At 37.8% G+C, this 25,198-nt stretch overlaps 1 protein-coding gene across 7 annotated transcripts in view; it reads right to left on the bottom strand.

Moving 5' to 3' along the window:
• LOC122811811 (leucine-rich repeat-containing protein 3-like) overlaps nucleotides 1–25,198 on the bottom strand; it is a 543,075-nt gene that overhangs the window by 68,009 nt on the left and 449,868 nt on the right. For 3 of the 7 annotated variants that reach the window (XM_044083897.1, XM_044083899.1, XM_044083901.1), the window contains exon 2: nucleotides 15,060–15,214. The exons of the other annotated variants lie outside the window; for them this stretch is intronic. The gene's annotated coding sequence lies outside the window, so the exon portion shown is untranslated. The remainder of the gene's footprint in view (nucleotides 1–15,059; nucleotides 15,215–25,198) is intronic. 7 annotated transcript variants of the gene reach the window in all.

Genomic DNA, 25,198 nt, shown 5'->3' with positions numbered 1-25,198 from the left:
TTATGGTATCGAAGTGGCTGAAAAACATTGGAAACATGAGCCACAGAGAATCATAGAAAATGATGAAGTTTACATCACATGGGATCACCCAATACCAACAATCCAAAAGATAGATGCTAGAAAACCAGACAATTGTCGCCTCACAGCAAGATGTTGACCCGTTCGATTCTCAGCTAGAGCGTCTTCTGTGGAGACATGCGTGAATGGGCGTACCTTCGTTAAAGGTTGTGCGTTAGGGCTGGCAACTCAGCAAGTAAAAATCAACTGCCAATCATTAGCGGACCGGAGTTCCACTGTGGCGAGCCCTAACCGGGAAAAAGCCGAAAGACACAACAAGTGATCCAAGAAAAGAAGACAAAAGTAGCATTGATCATTGAAATTGCCACACCTAGTGACTATAGTGTCTTGCGTACAGAGAGGCACAAAGTCATAAAATACCTTGATCTGCAGGCAGAAACGAGAGCCATGTGGAAGAAAGATATCCAGACAGTTCCAATAGTAGTAGGAGCAACTGGTCTTATAACAAAGAATTTACAATCATATTTAGATATGTTACCAATTCATGTAACACCGTATGAATTGCAGAAGGAGTCATTGCTGGGCACATTGCGGGTACTGTGAAGAGCAATTTTGGCTAACATCTAAGAGTGAAATAATACTAATTTCATGAACTTCAATCGTACTCTGACTTAGGAATGGGGTCCATTCCCATCATGGTATTAGAAACCCAAAAGACTTGGAGAAATCAAAAAAGGGTTAGATTGGTAGGATCCTATGCATGTGGACATTGTACATTTTGCAAATACATGTACAAAACAGTTCAGCAAAAATACTGGTCGGATTTTTGATATTCATATCTATGCAAATTGTGGGTCAGACTGGGTAGTATACTTGGCTAGCTGTACATGTTCTGCCTTCTATGTGGGGCCGACTTCTAGGCCTTTACGGCATCGGATGTCTGAGCATTTCAGTCACATTCGTAATAAACGGGTAACTAATTCCTTGTTTAGACATACTCAGTCGCATACTACTGCTAGATTTTCTTTTGTTGTGATTGATAAAATTATAGGGGACAGATCTTTCAAGACGGGGTGGCATTCTATTTTGAATTATAAGGAAAGAAAGTGGACTGTGAAATTGGCAGGATTATTTGCACCTGGCCTCAATGATAAAATGTAGTAATATTGTTGTTGAGGGAAAATGAGATCACAGGAAGCTGTATTTTCTTTTGTATATATGATACTATTTATTAGTATGGTTTGTCACTGATGAAGGCTATATGCCGAAACCGGTCTGATACATATACTTATTAAATAATTTTTATTTGAAGCTTGTGTCCTTGGTGGTGCTGGCTTTTTTTTTTTTTGGATATCTACAGAATTGCTTTGGCCATTTAAATAATTTTCCTAGACCATTGGTATGTAACTTCAGTAACGCTTCCAAGGAAGTTAAATTAATTATAAGAGAGGAATTGGAATAACTACATTTCTACTCAGGGTTTGTCCAATGTTTTAAGAGATATCCCAATAATGTTTTTTAGAGCAGGAACTAATTTAAAAAGGAATTTTGAAAAAGGAGGTTACAGTAAAAAGACTGACCATATATCTGCAAAAGGTATGTTTAAATGTGGGGGCATGTGCCCAGTGTAGATTTATTAGTGAAGGTGTGAATTTCATGACAGGGAATTTCTCCAAGTCTATTTATACTAATGGGAAGTACAACTGTAACATAAGGGGTGGTTTATCTTGCACAGGGTATTTCCTACCTGGCTTTTTATGTTGGAAAAACTGAAACAGCTTTAAAAACACTGATATATCAGCATGTTTACACTATAAGAACCCAAATAATGCTTTAAACAATCTGAGAAATGTCAGGATTTTAAAAAAATTATTATTTTTTTTGTGTTGGAAAAGATTCCACGCTTTGACGGGGGTGGGGTGGTAACTGGTCAGTATATGTAGAGAAGACGGAATTACACTGGCAAGTGTTACTGGATTCTACAAATCACCCTGGTATTAATGACTAACTTGTGATTAGTAGTCTGCTCCTGTTGAAAAGAATGCATATTTAGCACTGTTTTTAATTTTAACATGGAGCACTTAAGTTACATTGTCATTTTACAGTATGTTAACATGTAGGGGCATTGTAACTTTTATGTGCAACTCTTCGTGTGAGTTTAAATGATTGGTTTTATTTACTGTAGTGTTTTTCCTGTTCAACTAGAACTGATAATGTTTAATTAGTGCACAATGAATGCTTTTAACTTTTGTCACTAGATGGCAGTGTTTATTGTTTTTTTCAGAAATGTTTGAAGAGGGAGTACTGAATCTGATGAAGTTCATATTACAGCAATGAATGAAAGCGCTTATTTTTTATTAAAAATTTACTAGTTCCTGGCCCCTACAAGTGTGTTTGTTTTTGTTTTATCAAGTTGTGTAGCTGGATTTTATTGATTGGTTAAATCACAGCAAAATGCTTACATCAGCTCATGAATAGTTGCACAAACCTATCTAAAGCAAAATAAAGTGAACAAGTGATTCCAAATCATGTTTCATCAAAAAAAAATCAAAACGCTTTATTAGACACAAAAAGGAATTAATAGTCATTTGGATCATTTTTGCTGGTGTATTCTTCCATTTGACAGCTACATTGCTAGTGATGAGGACAAGATACAAATACCCAAATCACATCCAGATGGCTGTGTGTGTGCATCTGCCTCTCCCTGTCTCGTGCCTGAATGGAGATCCCCATGGAGAATGAAGTGAGACACCCACAGAAAAACCTAACACCATATTGTAGAGGAGTTCACCATCCTCATTGGTGGGGGAGGGGGGTCTCCCATGACTATGTGCATCAGTGAAGTTCCCCTCTGACTGTGGTGGTAAGTGAACTGCATCTGATGTATATAAATTCACCACAGAACAGTATTACAGGGGTGCCTGAGGCTGTCTTGTACTACATGTGGCCCTTGACGTGTGCAGGCTGCACTCAGAATCAGTCAGAGAAGTTGCCAGACTATAATCCATTCACAGTCTGCAGCTATCCAGAGTTGTTGTGCATTGTGTCCACCACTGCTAGCTGCTCTGTGTGAACGTGGATACCAGAGGTAATATACTGATTGGTCTGATGAGGTCTGTGGTGGCACACACCACATTTTTGTACACCTCCCATGAGGAAGACTGCCAGTTTCACCATCACTGCCCAAACTGGTAGACTTGCCCCAGAGTGGGGCAGGGTATGTTCTCAGGATGGCCCTGTGGAGAGCCATCACAAGGTACACAGTCCTTACCTGCGTCATGCAGTGTATGATAATGTGCCACCTCTCTTCAAAGCCGATGACAGCACCTAGCATCCACTGGTAAGATACCTCACTTTTTAACTGCACTGCCATCACAGTTGTTTCATGGCTATTTTTTAGCCAAAACTGTATTATTCCTATTGCAAAGACAGCTGTAGAGGTTCTGATGGCGCTTTGCCACAGTGGGCCTAACAGAATTTTGGCAGCTTATTTTCATTACAATAGCCAATTTTTTTCTATGCATAGTTTTTCTGCTCATGATCTGAGGGATGATTACAATAATAAAATTGCTTCTGGTGGTCCAGTGGATTAGTTCTTTGTGCAACATTGTTGCACTTTTCAAACCTGTATATTTCATTTTTGAATGCTAGGGCAAGTGATGTTATCTGGATGACTGGAAACTCCAACGCTGAAGACTGAAGACAGTTTGATGCTGTAGTGAGCAATGCAATCTTGGTACAACATCTGTTGTGGTTTCAAATTTTGTTCAAAGGTACCTTCCAGAATGTCACTCATACATACACACAAGCTGCAAGTTAAGCAATCGCATCCTGTAGTGGGAAGGCAGCACCTACCTAACCGAGATGTAACTGTATTACTAACCTTTTCAAATTCTTAGACACACTAGCAGTATACTCTGCAGTTACCTTACTCATTCCTGAATAAACCCTGGTCTACTTGGGTGTAAACAATATAAGCCACTATAATCCTGTATCTAAATAAAACAAACCTGCACCAAATAATGTTACCTTCAGTGTACCTGAGTAGTGAATTGGTGTATATGTAATGGGTTTACCGATGTGTTGTGTTTCTGAAGATGTCTGATTATTAAAGAAGACAAAAGTGCTCAGTACCCTTTAGATGACTATCTGCTGCATTTGTGTTTTATTTAATTGTTTATTTTGCCTCAGTTTCACCCACTTTGTGTTTTTTTTTTTCTTTCTTGTTTATTTGTTATAATCCTTTATCTGTCAAAGTAAGACTGGACAGATGAAATAGATACTGCTTTGAAAGATAAAAAAATGACTAGATATGCAGAAAAGAAACTGCTTGATTTTTATTTATCGTGGATGTAGAATCTACTGCTGTACCAACCAATTCAGGTTACATGTAATATGCCTTTTGCACTAAATGCATGTTAAACTGTTTTTACTTCTATAGTTCTTGATGGCAGGAATGATTATAAGACCGAATAAATAATACATTTAAAGAATTTAAACTCGGATATACTGCAAATAGAGAGCTATCTGCAGGGTCCGACCTTGTTTCAACTAGTTACTAATACCGCTCCAACCACCAGGCTGCTATGCCTGCATAACAAGCATGTGCTGTTCTAGTAAGTCACGAACTGTGCAGAAAGAAAGTCCACAAAGATTTCTTTTAAGTTGTTATGCCGGAGGATAGGGGGCAAGCATGACTCCTTTGTCATGTCATTTATCTAATGCATGCTTCAAATGCCAAGGTATTCCACTGATACATGAATCAGTGACATAATCAATGATGAGCCAGAAAGAAAAACAAAATGAGCTGAAGTGGGCTTGACAGTCTAAGCAGGTAAAGCCTGCTGGGCTTTGTGTCATTACAACCTACAATAAAATGAACCCTGCAGAAAGTGGATATCTAAGTATACAGACAGGGAGATGAGACAGAGAGTAATGCTACAAGATTAATAAACTGTATGTATGAACAGTAAACAGAGGATCTTGGAGCACTGCGCTGTCTCTCTCCCTCCCTCTCTCTCTGAAGAAGCCCTTCATTTCACAAGCTTTTGAAGCAGCCACCAGAGGGAATTGTAGCTGTTGACCCCTCCAGATAAAATGGAATTAGAACCAGAGAAACCAGTGCGATGACAGATCACAGGAGCTTGAATGACATTTTCTTAAATATTTGGGGACTTTCATACATCTATATCCTCCCATTGGCTTTGACAAAAATGAGAGTATAATAGTTCGTTTTATGGAACCATGATTTTGTTTGTAAAATAAACCTGCCAAAATTTTTAAAACGCAAACTGATTAGGGAAAGACTCTATTGAAAATGGAAGTCTTAACTGTTACTTTACTGTTGCACTGCCTGTTTATTGATGTGCTTAGATGTTAACAATCAGTGTATGACCACAATGCATTAATATAACACTTGTCAGTTGTACTGTTAAGTTAAATGATTTGTCCCTAATGACACTAAAGCGCTGACCAAACAAATGAGATCCATATTCTTAATAGCTACATTACACTACAGAACGCCATACTACAACATAAACATACAAAGATGCTGGAAGAGCAAAGCATATGGTATCTTTGAGTTTGCTACAGTAATGCTTTTAGCTTACATGCAGCTGCTGCTGTACTGTAACTCCCCTCACTCCATCTGCTAACGGTATCCACAAACTCCTTCTCTGGGCTATTTTACCACTGCCTTTGGCAATGGGCTTCAGAGCCCCATTAACCTTTCAGAGATAAAGTATTGCTTTAAACTAGCCTTGGATTGCTACCACCCCCTTTCAGCTACAACTTCCTCTTCTGTCTCCTTCAATTCTCATCCCTCACAGTTGTCTCCTTACATTTTGTGGCATTTAAATCATATATCCATTGCAATTTTATCTTCCTTTATGTTATGCCAAGCTTTCTGAATTTTATCATACTCCAGTTTATGTATTCCTTTTACCATTTTGTCTGCCAGCTGCATTGCAAATCTCCCTTTCCTCTGAATGTTTGCTACAGTATTCTAAATGGCGTCTTACTGCTGTCCTATACAGTGAGGGAATGACCTCAGAATCTCTCAGATCTGCTTCCTTAGAGATGTTCTTCCCAGCATCTTGCAGGCCCTTACTGTATTATATTGTGCTGTACAATTTAGGTTACCACAGATTGCAACCTCCAGATATGTTTCATCTCGTCTTGCCTGTGTTGACACTACTGTCATATTTCAATAAATTCTCATAGTGTATAACCTGTTATGTTTTTTTCTAAATTCTAGCTCTGCATTTTGTCTCATCCTGTGAGATCGCTGTGGGCTTGCTAGAGACTTGCCCTTATTTCAGTCATCACTGCACCAACCTTGGAAATGTCCATGAACAGGATGATCTTTCAGAACTTCAACATGATTAGAACAGGCTAGATTAGACCAGGTCTAGCACAAAACCTGCAACATTTTACTAGTTACCAGATGTTCTCTGGAAAGATTTTTAACCACCCAAATGGTCACCCTCTGTTTCTAGTTAGTCAGATTCTTCTCTCTTTTACTATTTTCAGCCACTGCCCCACACCTCTAAGTTTCTCTACCAGCCTCCTATGCAGCATCATGCCTTGTGGACGTCTAGAGGCATCAGGTGTCCAGTAATGTGGTGATGGCAGAACAGAAAATGTTTTGTCAGGAACTTGTGGGGCTGTCATGAAATATACTGTTAGTCACCTGGTCACATTACCATGCACCATGTCATGTAAACACGTTTTGTGACTCCACTAAGTCATACCTTTACTAGCAAATGGAATACAGAATCAGCTGTGTTTTAGAGAATGGAGGCATAAGGACTTTGGCATACCAAGATGACCTGCATACAACTTCATTAGCATGCATCACAGACCTGCACACAACTTCATTAGCATGCATCACAGACCTGCACACAACTTCATTAGCATGCATCACACACAAGCCTTTTCTTGATGTCAGTGATATAAATTTTTATGTCACAAGCTTGGGGCAAGCCTTGCTTCAACTACAAATTCTCTTGCAATCCAGCCTGGCATGTGTGCTGCATCTCTGCTTGGAAAAGTTCCACTGCATTCCTGTGCATGTCCTCAAAATTTTTGACAGCTGGGACTGAAACAGTGATAAACCTCCAAGCTTCCTGTATAAAACCTTGTTTTATTTATTTGTTTGTCTTTTGCTTATTTACACAGTTCCTCTTGGCATGCCCTATTTTCAGGTGAGCTGCAAAGTGGTATTCATACTAAGTACAGGAAGTTTGGCCAGGACACTGTGAAGTTACCAAACTGTTTTCTGAATAAGCACTATGAAATATTTTACCTCCAATTGAGATACCACTGACTCAGGTAGATGAGACCTCCGATTAATGTCTTGTCTAAAGAATAGCATCTCTGGGGTGCAGCACCCCCTGACGCTGCACTTCAGTGCCAATATTTGCAAATAAATCTTAGCAACTGTTGTGGGAATCAAACGTACAGACTTCTGAACTTGCATCAAATGTGACCATGCTGTCTTTTGAACCACTGACACTGAAGTTCCTTTTGTGCAAAGGAGAAAAAAAAAAGACTTCAGTGGTTTCCCAATCGACTATGGAAGCATCATGTACTGATATTAACCATAAAAAAGGAAACTATGCAGACTGATTATACACTGGGAGTTGACTGAGGAAACTGCATTTCCCAAGCTGCATTTTCAATAAGGAACAAAGTGACTCTATCCTAAATGTTTGTTACAAATTACTCCAAAAGAGTGCACTTACACTGTAATAAGGAAGTTGAAAGCTCGTTTATTTAAATGGAATGAAACAGAATTTTAACCCATTTTCAGTTGTAAAAAGTAATGACTTGATTTATTCAAATGTGAACAATCATCTGTCTTTCATCTAACCGCTTCTGTTTGCAGATGTATGTTCTTTTCCATTATAAGCTGCAGATCATTTTTTGGGGGTGGGGAGCTCCCTTGAATTCTATATAGATCTTGACTGTGTTCACCTTTCTTTTCTAGTTTTAATTCATGAGACCTTGAGAGAGACACACACACACACACACTACATGCATAGATAGGCTTTATTTTGCTCCTATTACATTTTTTTGTACATTATGAATTTGTTAACCAGTTTAACATCTACATGACTTGGAAGAGCTATCTGGTTAAAAGACGTGTTCAGAGTTTCACAGTAGGCATGTGAAAGTGCAGGATAAGGTTTTTTAGCTGCTTCACAGTTCAATTACTTTGCGTCCTGTTTTCGGACAAATTATCTCCAGAGCTACATTCAGCATTTAAGGTGAGGTCCATCACTGAAGGCTTGCTCTCTACATACAGTATCCCTTCAATAGTAGAAAGGGCCTGTATAGTACATCAGAAAGTGCCTCTGGGGCCTAAGTAACCAGTGCATGGTAACTGTCATGTCTGTATAGAGTAATGACATGGAATCCCACAATCCCATTCCTATGTGACTGATTATAAGCATCACTTACGCAAGAGAAACACGGATTATGATAAAATAGATGGACTGCCTGTCCATCTACCCACCAAAATCATAAGAAGTCAGTCCTAATTCACCAGCAATAATATATATAAATATATATATATATATATATATATATATATATATATATATATATATATCTAATATGGGTCTACTTCTAAATTTTGAACTTTCAAAATGTCAACTTCTTTATTGTTGAGACTATAAGATCAAAGTTTTGAAACTTTGGAGATTGCTGTACAGTGCAGAATGGTATATTTACCATCTTCCTCACTGTAGTACGATCTTTGAGTTGGTATATTTAATTAGTAGTGGGGGCTTGCCTCCCTGCAAAAACAAAAAAAAATTTTTTTTTTGTTTTTCATTTTTTTTTTTAACTTTGAAGTTTGAAAAACCTCAATCTTATGGTCTCGACCATAAGTTCGAAATTACACACACACACACGCACGCACACACCCTTGCACAGAACTGCTTTGTGTGTATACTGTACATTCTTAAACAACCTCTCAAAAGTGCCTTATTTAGAGGGCTGTCCCCATTTTGCCTAAAGATTATGCCACATCTTTCATAAATACTGTGGTACTTGTGACAAAACCTTGAAGACTAAAATTAAATAATTTCAGACCTTACAGTTACATATTACTTGTTTTTCAGAAAATGTTTTTTAACATATTTCATTTTGTCTGTTTTCTAAGGGACAATTGTCAATATCTTAAATGTGCCCTTGATTTTTACTTTTGTTTCTGATTATTATTACATTTGGCTTTTATCCTGATTTTAGGGAAAAAAAAGAGGAGGTTGAGAGCTAACTATTATTACATTTGGCAAAGACACAAAAATGATTCAGTACTGTACTGAGGTCTGCCTGGCTCTTCTGGGCCTTTTCTTTCCAGTAAAATAATCGGGATTAATCAAGTTACTCTGTCTCCTGTCCGCTATCTGGCTTAAAGCAGCAGTATTTAAAGTGCCTAGTGTGACTTTAAATACCTAGATTTATGTCTTAACTTCTCTATTTAATTATTTTGTGACCTTTAACAAGTCGTATAGCCTCCATGGTCTCAACCACTATGCATTCCTTATAATCAGTCTTTTAATATTTGTATTTATAACCTGGACATAGTTCAGTCCCATTTTAAAACTAAATTTATCTCCTTTATTAAGCGAAATGAGATCACGGTTTCTAACAGCTGGACTGTCTCCAAACTATACCTGCCTCATTAATGGTATTTTTCTATCTGTGCTTCCCACTTTCTGTTCTCTTGTGTCATTTAACATATTCACCCTCACCAAGAGTTATATTGCTGTTAGAGTAAACCTATCCCTGCATTCTTCAGCCTTTTCTGCAAAATCAAGATAAAGGCTGTAAGTCAAAGAAATTAAATAAATATATTGTCGACAGTTTAATAAGTCAAACCAAGAACCGGTGCAATAAAGGTTATCCAAAGTAGGCACAGTAAGCAGACAGCAGTTGATAAAATAAAACGAGGGTTTAATGTCTAATAAGTAAAGCCACCAACAACGAACATCAACGACCAAACATTCAAATTCCTTTAGATATAAAGTGCAAACATTAAGCGCTTTCGTCTCCACATCGGGAGACCTCTTCAGAATAACTTTACATAAATCAAGTTTGCCTTATATACATATTGCACTACCTCATTAATCAATTAGTTTGTTTTATATATGGAACAAATCAGGATTGGGTATATAATGCATGAAATATTTGATACTGTTGATTTAAGGAATGGGTTCTATGATGAGTCATAAACTTGAATTCCCATATTCTGTAGTAGAAGATATTTCACGTATTACACAAACCGTAACCCATTTGTTCCATTTATTCTTTTTTTTTTTCTTTCTGGGTCTGAAGGATCAATTCCTTGAATTCTTCCTAAACTCATTTGGCCCATTCATTGTGGCTGAGATTCTCCTCCAAGACATTCATTCCTATCCCAGTGGATTTGTTTCCCCCATGGAGACAACAGTTGGTTGCTTTGGAGTGGGCCAGTCTGCATATCCTGGTAGTCAACATGTAACATGCATACTGTTTCCTGGAGGTTTCATGCATGCAAATACAGATGACACATCTGGCCCAGCAGCACACAACTTTATAGTGTATGCATGCTTCCCAGGACTGCAGCTCCTGCACAGGTGTTGCCAATGCAGTGAGCCAAGCCACCACCTTCTCCAAGGATGAGCATGCAAGTGCTGGCCATTCACTCCCGCTCTCCTCAACTTAGTTCCTTCAGTGCCTGGTTCATTACACGAATACCGATCATCTAGTGTGTAGTCAAGGCTCTGTCCTCCTACACTGAGAGGGCCAGACACCTTATAACTTTTTTTTTTTTTTTATGTTACAGTAGTATTTTCCATGTCTTGAATGATTTTCTCCTGTACTTGCTGAGGTACACTTTAATTTTACCGAAGTCACTTGATGTGTTTTGGGTTAAATAGTGAGATCCACCCCTGCCCACAGCACCCATCCTTCCAGCCTATGTTATCAAGTGCCTGGGTTTAACCCACTAGGTGAATGGTGTGGCTAAAGTTTCTTTTTACATTGCAATGTTGGGAGGTGTGGTCCAATGGTCCATTTCAGTTTATGTATTTATTTTTTTTTAATTAGTATTTATTTGTTTTAGTTCAACAACTTTAGGTAAAATAAAGGTATGTCTAGGTTGGTGGGGCTTGTTTTAAGGTGGACTACAGTGCTTTTAGATGGTATTGGTGTTTCTTTTAGTGTGTTCAGTGTATAAATGTTTTCTGCATTTTTTAGCATCTGACAAAAATCCATACATCCACAACCCTTTTATTCAATTTCTGCACATGGGTTCGAGGTGCCAGTCATCTAGAGCCAAGATTTACACCACCGGGTGGCTAGCCCTGCCAAGGTAGTTCTTCCACATACTCTCGTACAAGCACTCATACTTATGGCCAATTTATAGTATCCAATCCACTTACTGCATGTCTTTGGAGTATGGGAGGAGACCAGAGCAACCCAAGCGAATACAGGGAGGACATGCAGACTCCACACACAAATATGGTTTAATGAATGTTTAGTAGTTTTGATAAGATGGCATGGTGACAGATATGCTGCTAGAGACAAGCTAACAGTAAGAGACAATACAGCAATCCTAAGACCTAGAAGTGTACGGGGGGGGGGGGGGGGCAGCATATGAAAAAAAAGATCTATTCACTAGCTACTTCCAGAATTAATATAGCACATTGAAGTGGAAGAGAAATGTTAACAACAAAAAAAAAAAAATAAAAAAATCAGTAAATTAATAAAAATGGCTTATCTAAGGGCTTGGCATGTTTGAGCCATAAAATATCTCCTACAGTAAAATTAAGGAACTTGGTTTATGTCTTGTGGCTTTGGTACTCATTATGAAACTTGTTCTCTAAACAATAACTGTCAGTACAAGATACTTAATTTTATATATGTATGTATATATGTCAGCTGCATCCTTATGAAACCTTGTATATGCTAGCAATATCTAAAGGGTGAGATCTCTAATTGTAAATGTTTTTCACGGGCAAGCCTCACCTGCACCCCTTCACCACACCCTCTAACTATAGGTACCAACTTTATGGTCTCACAAACTCATGTGAGGGAGAAATCTCCCTAAACATAAATAAATACCCCACTGCACATTTAGAAATTGCACAGGCAGTGATTTCCTATGGAAAGCAGCAGGAAGTCTTCTGTTCTTCAGTGTACTGTGATTCAGACAGTTGACACTCAAGGAATTTGAATTCAGCAATCTACAACTGTACCATATTCCATATCAGCAACCTGAAAATACAGCTGTTCTTACCTTTCTAGGACGAAACAAAATATTCTACACAAAATGCATTGCCACTGTACTACTGGCAGGATATAGCCCTGTAGTACCATACACTGCAACTACTGCTAGAAACTTTATTATGACACTTTGTATATTTTAATTGTGTACCAGTGTACCCCCCTGTTACAGTTCTTATTTTCCATGTGTCAGACACTGCATATTGTGCTAATCTCAAATGTACACCTCCTAGCAACTTCTAATATACACTAAAACTGCAGGACAATGTATTTTTTCATGCTTTAGTACCTACAGTGTTATATTTCACATACAGTAATTCCCATTAATCAGTAGGATACCAGCATGACTTATTTCATAGCATACATGCCTCTAAAGTTAACATCAGTAGGTTCAAGTGCCATTGTGAAACTGCCTTTAAACCTGCAGCAGTAATAGGGTGGTACCTGAATGTACTGCTGAGGTATGGCACTCATCATATCAGATGAGATAATAAAAACTAGGTCTCTCTTTCCCATCCTAACACTAGTTCCATCTTGAAGGGTGTCTAGGTAGCAATAAAAAACCCCAAAGTTCTACTTTAAAAGGGTGTTGGTCTTTCCTGTTGTTCTGGATAGAATTATACAAGGCTATAAAACCAGTCTATGCAACACACAAGCTGGTTATGGGCACTAAAGAAATAAACTGCCAGTCCACAAGGGACCATACAAACATAAATAAATAATAAACAAAGGGACCACTGCGGTCAATTGTTCTTACTTTAAGACAAACCAAACGGACTAAGCACTTCCACCAGGTACTAAGCCCAGCTTCATCGGGGTCATTTAGTCGGGCAATATTGCATATTTATATACATAATTAACAATTTAAACAGACCAATGACTGATGCTCAAGTAATGACCTCACAATCTAATGTCATTGCATATGTAAAGACACACCGTATAGAAATTCATAACTTCAGTATCCACTTTACATAAAAAAAGACTTCAAAACATGGGGGGGGGGGGGGCAGCATATGAAAAAAAAAATCTATTCACTAGCTACTTCCAGAATTAATATAGCACACTGAAGTGGAAGAGAAATGTTAACAACAAAAAAAAAAAATAAAAAATCAGTAAATAAAATGGCTTATCTAAGGGCTTGGCATGTTTGAGCCATAAAATATCTCCTACAGTAAAATTAAGGAACTTGGTTTATGTCTTGTGGCTTTGGTACTCATTATGAAACTTGTTCTCTAAACAATAACTGTCAGTACAAGATACTTAATTTTATATATGTATGTATATATGTCAGCTGCATCCTTATGAAACCTTGTATATGCTAGCAATATCTAAAGGGTGAGATCTCTAATTGTAAATGTTTTTTTTACGGGGGCAAGCCTCACCTGCACCCCTTCACCACACCCTCTAACTATAGGTACCAACTTTATGGTCTCACAAACTCATGTGAGGGAGAAATCTCCCTAAACATAAATAAATACCCCCACTGCACATTTAGAAATTGCACAGGCAGTGATTTCCTATGGAAAGCAGCAGGAAGTCTTCTGTTCTTCAGTGTACTGTGATTCAGACAGTTGACACTCAAGGAATTTGAATTCAGCAATCTACAACTGTACCATATTCCATATCAGCAACCTGAAAATACAGCTGTTCTTACCTTTCTAGGACGAAACAAAATATTCTACACAAAATGCATTGCCACTGTACTACTGGCAGGATATAGCCCTGTAGTACCATACACTGCAACTACTGCTAGAAACTTTATTATGACACTTTGTATATTTTAATTGTGTACCAGTGTACCCCCCTGTTACAGTTCTTATTTTCCATGTGTCAGACACTGCATATTGTGCTAATCTCAAATGTACACCTCCTAGCAACATCTAATATACACTAAAACTGCAGGACAATGTATTTTTTCACACTTTAGTACCTACAGTGTTATATTTCACATACAGTAATTCCCATTAATCAGTAGGATACCAGCATGACTTATTTCATAGCATACATGCCTCTAAAGTTAACATCAGTAGGTTCAAGTGCCATTGTGAAACTGCCTTTAAACCTGCAGCAGTAATAGGGTGGTACCTGAATGTACTGCTGAGGTATGGCACTCATCATATCAGATGAGATAATAAAAACTAGGTCTCTCTTTCCCATCCTAACACTAGTTCCATCTTGAAGGGTGTCTAGGTAGCAATAAAAAACCCCAAAGTTCTACTTTAAAAGGGTGTTGGTCTTTCCTGTTGTTCTGGATAGAATTATACAAGGCTATAAAACCAGTCTATGCAACACACAAGCTGGTTATGGGCACTAAAGAAATAAACTGCCAGTCCACAAGGGACCATACAAACATAAATAAATAATAAACAAAGGGACCACTGCGGTCAATTGTTCTTACTTTAAGACAAACCAAACGGACTAAGCACTTCCACCAGGTACTAAGCCCAGCTTCATCGGGGTCATTTAGTCGGGCAATATTGCATATTTATATACATAATTAATAATTTAAACAGACCAATGACTGATGCTCAAGTAATGACCTCACAATCTAATGTCATTGCATATGTAAAGACACACCGTATAGAAATTCATAACTTCAGTATCCACTTTACATAAAAAAAGACTTCAAAACATTGTCACTAACCATTAGCTATATTTAATACGTATTAAAAAACTATACTAAAATCTATAAAAATATATATATAAATGAATGTGCATATAATTCATGTATAATTCAAACATATTAAACATAAAAATATACCTACCCTAAATTATATTAGCCCTGTATTTTAAAATGGGCATCAAGGTAGTACCATCAAGTCCAGGTGCCTTCAAAGCATTTCGCCAAAGTTGCCATTGTAGCTCTCTATTTTCCACTTCAAGGTTAATGTCCCCCCTCTATCGCTAGTCATAACACTATCTACAACAAAAAAAAAATTTTTTAAAATTCATACAATGTTGACTATGTGTATGAAGTGCATTGTGCTCATTCCTATTTTTAATACTTCTCAAATGTTCAGAAATCCTATCATGCAGCCTGCAAATAGTCTTTCCTACATAGAAAGCATTGCACGCTGTACAGGTTGCCACATATACCAATCTGGTACTGTTTAAATTACATTTACCTGGGCATGCAATTGAAAACGTATAGTCCTTCATACACAAATAGGGATCATCATTAATAAAAGGACAATACCTACATGAACCACATTTTGTCATAGATGATACATTTAAATTCTTTCTGGTGAGGTTACTTTCAAGAATATTTTTCATAATGGTACCTCTACCATAAACTAGCCGGGGTTCAGTACCCAAAATGTCCTTAGTAGGTTTATTTAAACAAAATCTCCACACATTTCTTAAAGTAGTCGTAAGTTGTGGAACTAATGGATTATATTTTAACACAAAGACATCACTTGCCTTGTTTTAATATAGCTAATGGTTAGTAACAATGTTTTGAAGTCTTTTTTATGTAAAGTGGATATTAAAGTAATGAATTTCTATACTATGTGTCTTTAAATATGCAATGACATCAGATTGGGAGGTCATTAATTCAGCATTAGCCATTGGTCTGGTTAAGTTATTAATTATGTATATAAATATGCAATACTGTCTGACTAAGCTGGGCTTAGTACCTGGCGAAAGCGCTTAGTTCATTTGGTTTGTGTCTTAATAAAGTGAGAGCAATTGACCACAGTGGTCCGTTTATTATTTTTGGTTATGGGCACTATCATGCGTACCAGCTGTCCCACACAAGAACTTCATGTGTGTAGACCAGTTTGATGAACACTGTATGTCTAGTATTATACTAATACAGCATCATTATCTTCAGATTCATGTGATCCTTCTCCGTGATGTAACTGGCACCAAACTCATAAATTAGTGTTCCTTTTCCTTGGTTAGATTCCAGATACCGTAACTACACCCTCCTCTTTCCCAGCTGGGCAGCACACTGGTTCATTGATGAGCATTACTATCTCAGAGAGTTTGTGTCCTCAGTTTGATTCTTACCTGGGAGGTGGAGTGCACATGTTCAGTTTGTGTTCACATGGGTTTTCAGCTGGTTCTGTTTTTTTTTTTCTTCTACATTTCAAAAGACTGCTGGTAGGTATGCAAGAAACGCTAAACTGCCATAGGTGTACGTGTGACTGCTCATGTCCTGCAATGGGCAGGATTCCGATCTAGGCTATATTGTGTTTACACTGGCTTTAAATTATTAGTCCTGTTTAACATTTAGTAATCCTAACTCTGCATATGTCAGTTTACCTAGTTCATGTTTTTTTTTTTTTTTTTTGACTTTGTGTAAAAGAGTTTGAAAAGGGATCCTTGTGGTAAAGTTCACCTGCTTGTCAAAATAAATAAATGCAGATAGAAATTAATAAGTAAATAAATCCTGGATAGTTTCCTACATTGTGCTTATTGTTTGCTAGGATAGGCACTCGACACCATGACTCTGAAATAGAGAAAGAAGTTACAGCAAATGGAAAAATGGATGCATATTACTCTCTCATTTACAAAAAGTTATCCTGCTGTCTTCATCCACAGGTGTACCCTTTAGGTAGATCTAAATGTTGAATAATACCCGCACAGTTCTGCAAAATGCTCTGTGATTAGCACAACAGGCACTCACAAGACTTCCCCATGCACACCAAAGCTCCAGTATCACCTCTATATCGAGGCAGCTAGTATGTTGTGGCAAATCTATATAGTCGGTGACAGAGATTTCCCTTCAGGCAACATTAGAATGTACAAGCTGTATAAAAGACACTTGAAAATAGCCAGACAGCTGTGAGCAGCATTTTAGCTGTACATTGGAAACTGACATTGTAAACAAACTAGAGAGAGCAAGACATTTTGCAAACATGTACTTCTAAATCAAATCATCTAACCTTTTCTTACACACAAGTGATACAAAGCCTTTCAAAGATAACATGCTATCAACTTTCATCTGTCCTTGACAGGTACAGGAAAAAGATAATTCAATCAATAAAAAGAGCTTAAAAGCATTCTGTTACCAAATTGAACTGAACCCTCAGAGATGAGCCGAGACAGATCTCATATTAATAACATATATGTACTCCACACACACACACACACAGCTGTGGGCCTGCTCCTTGCACAGCAGTTCTGCTTGATTAAGAGGCTTATCCATGAAATACAAGAGTTCATCCTGAAAATGAATTCTATCATCTTGGTGGGGAGTCTGCAGTGGAACTTGCCCTACTGAGAAAGTCATCCTTATCAAAAATGTCTGCTGTTGGTAATCAGATCAGAGAGATGAAGTAAACATTGCTGCTAGCACGGTTTAATAATTTGATAGCTTCTACCTACTCTGATGGTTTAGGGAGTTTGTTTCAGTTTATGGAAACAAAGTTCACTTCTGCATCTAAATGAACCTTCATCCCCAGAAGTGCTGCTCTCTTCTCTCACCTTTTCCTCTATACTTTGAAGTCGTACCTCTCAACTATCCAGAATTTTACAGAACATCCTTGATTTTTGCCTCATAGTTTTGCTCTGCTCTGCCTCATGTAATTTTTTTTTTGGTAAATCATTGAAGATTACATTCAGTTAATGTTAAATATTAGAGGTTCAGACTTCTTATTCTTCAGAAAATGCACATTGATGTAAACCCCGTTGCTCTATTAATTTAACAATTACAGTAATATTTTAAAAAAATGGGAAACATAATGTGCATCTTTAGGAATTATTCTAGTTGAGAATGACAACCATAATTGAGGAAGTAATGTAAACAGTACTACAAAACTAGTGGTAACTGAAAGACTTGAGTAGCTTTAGTCCTGTTTCTTCTTTGAGAAAGCATTAAAATACATACTTCAGGTACATGTGGTTATTAGAGTCCTAGCCTAGCTCAGTAGGATGTACTGCAGTCTGCCTCAGCAGGAGTTATTGCTGGCGTTGGTGCAGAAGGAGGTAATAGCGTCTTACGCTTACCTCGGACTTATTTTATGGCCACAAAGGTCATTGTATGCATAGATACAGCACTACAGGACACACTCTCATTTTAGTCCTGCTTAATTCCAACAGCAGTCTTTAAAGGCAGTGGTGCATGTACATAGACCATATAACATTCACAACCACTGCAGTCACAGGAGACTATACTTCTCAATAAGTCAGCCTGCAGTCACAGGAGACTATACTTCTCAATATGTCAGCCTTCAGAATCGTATAAGAGAAAAAAAATAAATATAGCAGATGGTGCAATATCCTAGTACTTTTAAATTCTGCTCATAAGATCATTCATTTATCACAGCATATAACCTCATATACTTAAATCATACTGGTCATATGTCCCCAATTTTTGCTCTAACCCTCATAAAAAAATTGATTTTCTGGCAAATTGCTAAGGGTTACAGCCTACAATGCCAAATAATAGAGTTTCATTATTCATGTTCAGAAAATGCATTTTAATGCAAAAGTTGTTGTATTAATAACTCTAAGAATAACTTTTAAAAATTGTCCCTGATTTTGGTCATTTGTTCCTTCCATTATTTCTGATGGCTTTTTTTTTTGTTTAGAATTGGGGCCAACCAGCTCCATTCAGGCTCACACTGCTCCCAAACCCTACCCACAAATTCCACTCACCCCCACCCTCTCTACACTTGCACCCTCAGCCACACCCTCTACCTTAAACTAACCAATTTGCCTCTATCACTTCCTGTCTCTTGCTCCCTCTCAATACAAGCAACTTCACCTATAACCATGGTCTCCTCCAGTTCATACATACTCTTCCTATTTCATACTATACTACTAGGGTTGCCACCCCTCCGTTTTTTTTCCGGACTATCCAGAAATCAAACTGATTCTCCAATTGTCTGGAAAACGCTGTACAAACTCCGGTATTCTGTTTCAAAAAGGAAACAGACTATCAGAGTTTGTAAATCGGCTGATTTACTATGCTTTTTTTTTTTTTTTTTTTTTACAAAAAAACATAGTAAATCAGCAGAAAGCAGGCAGCAGGAATAGAAAAAGAGGGCGTTCCTTGCCGAGTGATGCCACTATGATGTCACCAAATGGGTGAGATGTGGGTGGGAGAGAGGTGGGGTTCCTGGTGACGTGAGGAGTGTGGCTTTACTCCTGTTTTAGCCACGATGAAAGGTGGCAACCCTTTATACTACTACCAGCACAACTCTCCTCATTTAACTCCAGAATAATATTCACTAAATAAACATCCAAAACCACCTTCCTAGACACCCATCTGAAAGCTAGTCAGAAATGCACCATAGCATGTATCGTATAACTCTACTACTATGCTCCAAAATGTTTATTTTCCCCACAAATTATTCTACTTTCTATTCAAGCTACATCCTCTCCCTTCTATTGAACTTTATCAGTTCCAGACAACCTGTTCATAAGCAACCCCTCTCATTACTTTTCTTGACATTAATCAAATGCAGAGACAATCATCCCAACCCAGGTCCCATTCTCACCACTCCTGCTATTGCAGACGACCCCAACAATATCTCTAAATCATTACAAATAACCAGCATAAACCTGCAACGCATTTGCAATGAAACTACTGACCTGCATGCCTGGCTAGCTCATAATAAAATAGATGATATTGCCACAACCAAAACCTGGTTAAAACCAAATATAAGAGACTCAGAATTCCTTCCTCCTAACTAAAATGTACTAAGGGAAGACAGAAATAAAAAAGGAGGTAGCCTAGCAATCCTATTCCCTAATACTTTTAACCTACTCCCATTCATTGGTTACTTCCCACAATTCTCTAACGCCGAAATCTTGGTCTCCTTCCTGAAAATAAATAACTCTAAAAATCTTTGTATCATAGTCTTGTATATTCCCCCTGCAAATAACATTCCACTTCTGGAAGAAATATTATCCTGGGTATCCCACACAAAATGTGAAACAATAATACTGGGTGATGTGAACATCAACTGGTCAAGCATTAGTTCAAAAACTCCACTTATATTAACCTGTTCCACTTCACCCAACTTACCTCCTTTCCCACCAGATACAACTATACAGCTAATGAAGGAGCCATGTTAGACTGGATCCTAGTCTCTGACCATAAAAAAAAAAAAAAAAAAAAAAAATCATCTGCAGGTACCCTCCCCAACTCATTAAGTGATCACCTTCCTGCTTTTGTTACTCAAACTACTCCCCTTATCCCAAAAAAAAAAACCTATCACTTCAAACACGTTAGGAACCTTTCCAACTTTGACCCACACATATTTAACTACATCCTGAAAAGCATTAATTGGAATAACCTAAAAACTCTATTCCTAGGTAATGCTCTGCACTATTTTAACACTACCTTTCTAAAAATATTACACAGTCTTGCACCCCCCCCCCCAAGAACTAAAAGATTAAAAACTAATCATGCTCCATGGTTGACTAAATCCACAAAGGAACTGATGTTAACTAGGGATAAAACCTGGAAGCTATGGCATAAACATAACTCAGATTTACTACTACCTTTCTAAAAATATCAGACAGTCTTGCACCCCCCCCCCCCCCAAGAACTAAAAGATTAAAAACTAATCATGCTCCATGGTTGACTAAATCCACAAAGGAACTGATGTTAACTAGGGATAAAACCTGGAAGCTATGGCATAAACATAACTCAGATTTAATAAAGTGCAAGCAACTTTGCAACCAGGAAAAAAAAACTTGTATCCAAAGACAAGAAAGAATATTACTTAAAGCTTAAAAAATGCAAGCATAAGCCCAAACAATTCTGGTCCTCTACTGGTACTCTCCTAAACCCTGGCACAAAAAGCAACCCTTGTCCCCATCCTGACAAAACACCAGATCAAATAGCAAGTCTATTTAACTCCTATTTCATTGACACTATAGCTAATATTACAGCCAACTTCTCTCAACCTCCCCCTACAATAAACATTCCTGGACAAACTACTCATTCCCAATATTCATGGCCCCAGTCTCTACTCCCTATCCACACATTGACACAGTCCCCCTCTACTACCCATACAAACTTAGTTATAACCAGTTCCAAGTCCGAATTCACACACACTACTCTCAACCACAACCATAAAAAGACTACTTCTAAAATTAAAAGCCAACTCCAACCCAGCAGATGGACTATACCTCAACAGATATTTCCAACTTTCTCCCCATAGCTACCCTATCCCACATACGGAAACTCCTAGAAAAATGTGTACATTTGCAACTTCTACATTTCCTTGTCAACAATTAAATCCTTTTAGGAATGGAACATGGTATCAGGTCAGGCTACAGTACTTCAACTGCTCTAATATCCTTTGTAGACTTAATAAAGCCCAATGGTCTCCACTCTACTTCTGGATGTATCGAAGGCCTTTGACACGCACACTCACGTGCTCCTTCTTTCTCAGCCTTCTAACATCACAGCATCTACTTCATCCCTCAACTAGTTCAAATGTTACCTATCTAAAAGAGAACATGCTGTAAAATAGCAACACTCTATATCCCCATATATCCACTAACCCACTGATGTACCCCAGGGCTCCATATTAGGACCGCTACTGTTTAGTGTTTTCATCAACAACCTTCATTTATCATTTCATTATGGAGCTGTTGTAAAATATGCAGATGACTCCACTATTATCTGTTCTGCTGAAAATTAAACTCACCTACAACACATAACTCAATCTGCCTTTTCTACCATAGAAAAATGGCTCCACCACAACCCCAATAAAACCAAACTCATAATATTCACTCCAAAGAAAAATATTCCCATCAACAAATCTCATTTTAACATACTCACCTTAAAAAAACACACTAAAATTGAATTAGTTACCCATACTGAACTACTGGGTGTCATTACTGATGAAAACTTACAATTTGACCTACACATTCAAAATAACATCAGTAAGACACAAAAAAACTAGGACTTCTTTAAAGACATACATTTCCTTTCTCTCCATACAAAATAGGTACTTATCTCCACCTATCTACTTCTTCTCTCATCTACAGTGCCCCACTGCTAACCAACCTTCAATCGTCACTCAAATCTAAATTAGAACAATGTTATAACAAAATAGCCAAATTCACAACAAACACTCGCTGTTCCACTGCATACCCCAAAAAGAATTAAACTAGCTACAATTCCTGCATTACCTCACCTATCTTCAGTTAACTACAGAACACAATTACTTACCTAACCTCAGGATTTCCCTGCTCTAAGTTCCTTATTATTCCACTATAACCCTAACAGATCCCTAAGATCAGAAAACCAGCACCTCCTCCAGATTCATAAACCCAAACTACCTGCTGGCCATCAACTATACTCCTGGGCTATAGCAAAAACCAGGAACAGCCTTTCACTAACCATTCACGCCACCCCAAAGCAGTTTCCTTCAAAACAGCTCTGCATAATTACCTCCACTCTACCTGGATCTGTACTAAGCCCCCTTCCATAATCTAGTCCTTTTGTACCCTCCTAACTCCCATTATCTCCTACTTAACTAACATCTCACTCCATGTTCATTTCAACATTACTAGCTTACTACACACACTTTCATTCTTATGACCTTTTTAGCTACTTTCTCTCCTGTCCCCTTACATTTTCCACACTTCTCTTCTTATACCCTGTATCTCCTCTAACTTGTCTACTAGTAATTTCTTAATGTACGTGAAACTAGAACTTCTGCTATAATATGCTTCCTAAACATTTAATATGTTTTGCCCTTACAACTATGTAAACTACTTTGTAATAAGTTTATCCTGTGTACATTATGTATTCTAAACACATTACTTTCATTGTTTATTCTGAAGATGTTTCTTGTGGAGATTTTCTCCCCGGGCCTCCACTGAAAATGGGCTCTGTTTTGGCCTAGTGGACTATCCTGGTAAACAGATGCCAATAAATAAATAAATTATATTTTTCTACTTCTCCAGAAGTCTTGAGGAAAGAAGTTGAGAGGTATGATTTCCACACTGCATAAAGTTAATATTTACATCAGAAATGTATCTCTAGTGCACTGGGAACTGCTGTACTATGGAACTAGGCCTAACTGTAAACTTCATGCCAAACAACAACTACAAGCATACCATTACAAACATAGGCCTAAATGTAAACTTCAGTGCCAAATAACTACAAGCGTACACACTGATATAAACACAGGCCTGAATGCAAACTTCAGTGCCAAACTACAACTACAGGCATACACACACAAACATTGGCACTGAAGTGTACTGTTAAGCCTAACTACTACAAGTGTACAAACAAAAACATAGGTCTAACTGTAAACTTGACTACCAAATGACAATTTCAGATGCATACACAGAATGCGCTGTGATTGAGCATACTTAAGTTTGTTTATTGGGGTAGAACACTGATCAAACAATGACCAATTACATGCTCAGCCCATAATAATTAATAATGTGATTGCTAATAACATGATCACAAGGCTGCATTTTAAAGATTTAATTCTAAGATGAAGTCATACAAGGATTCTGCTTTCCAAACATTGCATTCTGAAAATAAATACTTGCCTAGACAGGAGCATCATTCATATTTTACTGACTACTGAATATACAAGTCCAATAACTGCTAACCACTACTGCATAATGACTAAACAGTAAATCAGTCCAACAAACAATAAGCTTAAAATGGCAAGGTGTGTGTTAAGTGTGCTCAGGTAACATTATCAGTCACTGCTACCAGATCAAGCCTTTAGCTTCTCCCAGACAAATAGAAGGTTGCAGTTGTGATAGGCCAGTGTACCTAGTTTAAACATGGCACCTGACCAGATCATTAAATCCTTGCAACTTACTAACCCAAATGTAGGGAATTTCAGTTTTAAGATTTCTGCTATGAAAGCAGCCCATAAGCCTTGGCGTCCTCTCTGTCTCAAGAAACCTCTGTTGAAAACACTTCCTTATTCTTTAGAAACTGAACATGCACTAGAAAAAAACATGCATACAGTAAAACAGCTGTCAAATGAAAAAGACTAAGGCGAGTCATTTCAGTTTTGGCATCGGTGACATCTTTAAAGGTGCTGCCACAATATGTTAATAGAGAGAAGTCCGACAGATTAGGTATTACAGCCGCATGCTCCATGAAGCCTACGACTGACTGGCTCAGAGGCACACTGCTGCTGAACCAATCACTGAGTGGAAAGAGAAGCAGTGAACAGCCTTGGCAGTGCAGAGAGGCACAGCTGCTGTAATCTGTGCCAAAAGACAGCACTTCACCAAAAGTGGATTAATTGCGAGATGTATCACAGACTATACAACATTCAAATCTTCTGTAGAACAAATGTATCTCATTAACAACCACTTCAAGTGTTGTTATACTTTGCATGCAGCTATTATAGTTCAGCTGAACCCATCAGTAGATAATGCAGCTCTATTTTTCATTATACAAATTTCAGACTTGTGGGAATAAGAGGTACATAACACTTAGATACACTGTAGCCCCAGATAGAGATCTAGGAAGCTTGCATGGTGGATTGAGTAATGCCTGCATCTGCCCCCTCCCGAAACCCCAAAATAATGAAACATAGCAAACAAAAGGCTAGCTCAGGCTTTACAAAGACCTGTCATTTTTATAATAGATCTTTGCAACACTGTTAAAATCAGGAGAAAGAAAAAAATAAAAAAAGGTAATTTCAGGATACCAGCAAAGAGCTATTATGCAAACATAATAGTCCTTTACAATACGTTTAGAAACTAAGTACCATCTTCTACTAAACTGAAAGACATAGCTGCAATGGCTCCTTGCTACAGTTCCTGAAACAGACTGTCTGAGCAGCTACAATTGCTTATTACCGCCCTACTGAATTTAGAGAATGATCTGGCTAAACAAAGGTATACAAGTCAAAGATTTCTTGCAATATTTTTAAAACACCTTTTGCTACATTACATAGTAAACCGCTACAAGAGATCCTTGCTATATAGCTCCTTTTACAGAGACTAT

This window comes from Protopterus annectens, chromosome 9.part0 (genome assembly GCF_019279795.1).
Source record: "Protopterus annectens isolate FY-2018-M chromosome 9.part0, PAN1.0, whole genome shotgun sequence".
NCBI lineage: Eukaryota > Metazoa > Chordata > Ceratodontiformes > Protopteridae > Protopterus > Protopterus annectens.
Note: the sequence above shows the minus strand (reverse complement) of the source record. Positions and strands in the feature narration are given on the sequence as shown.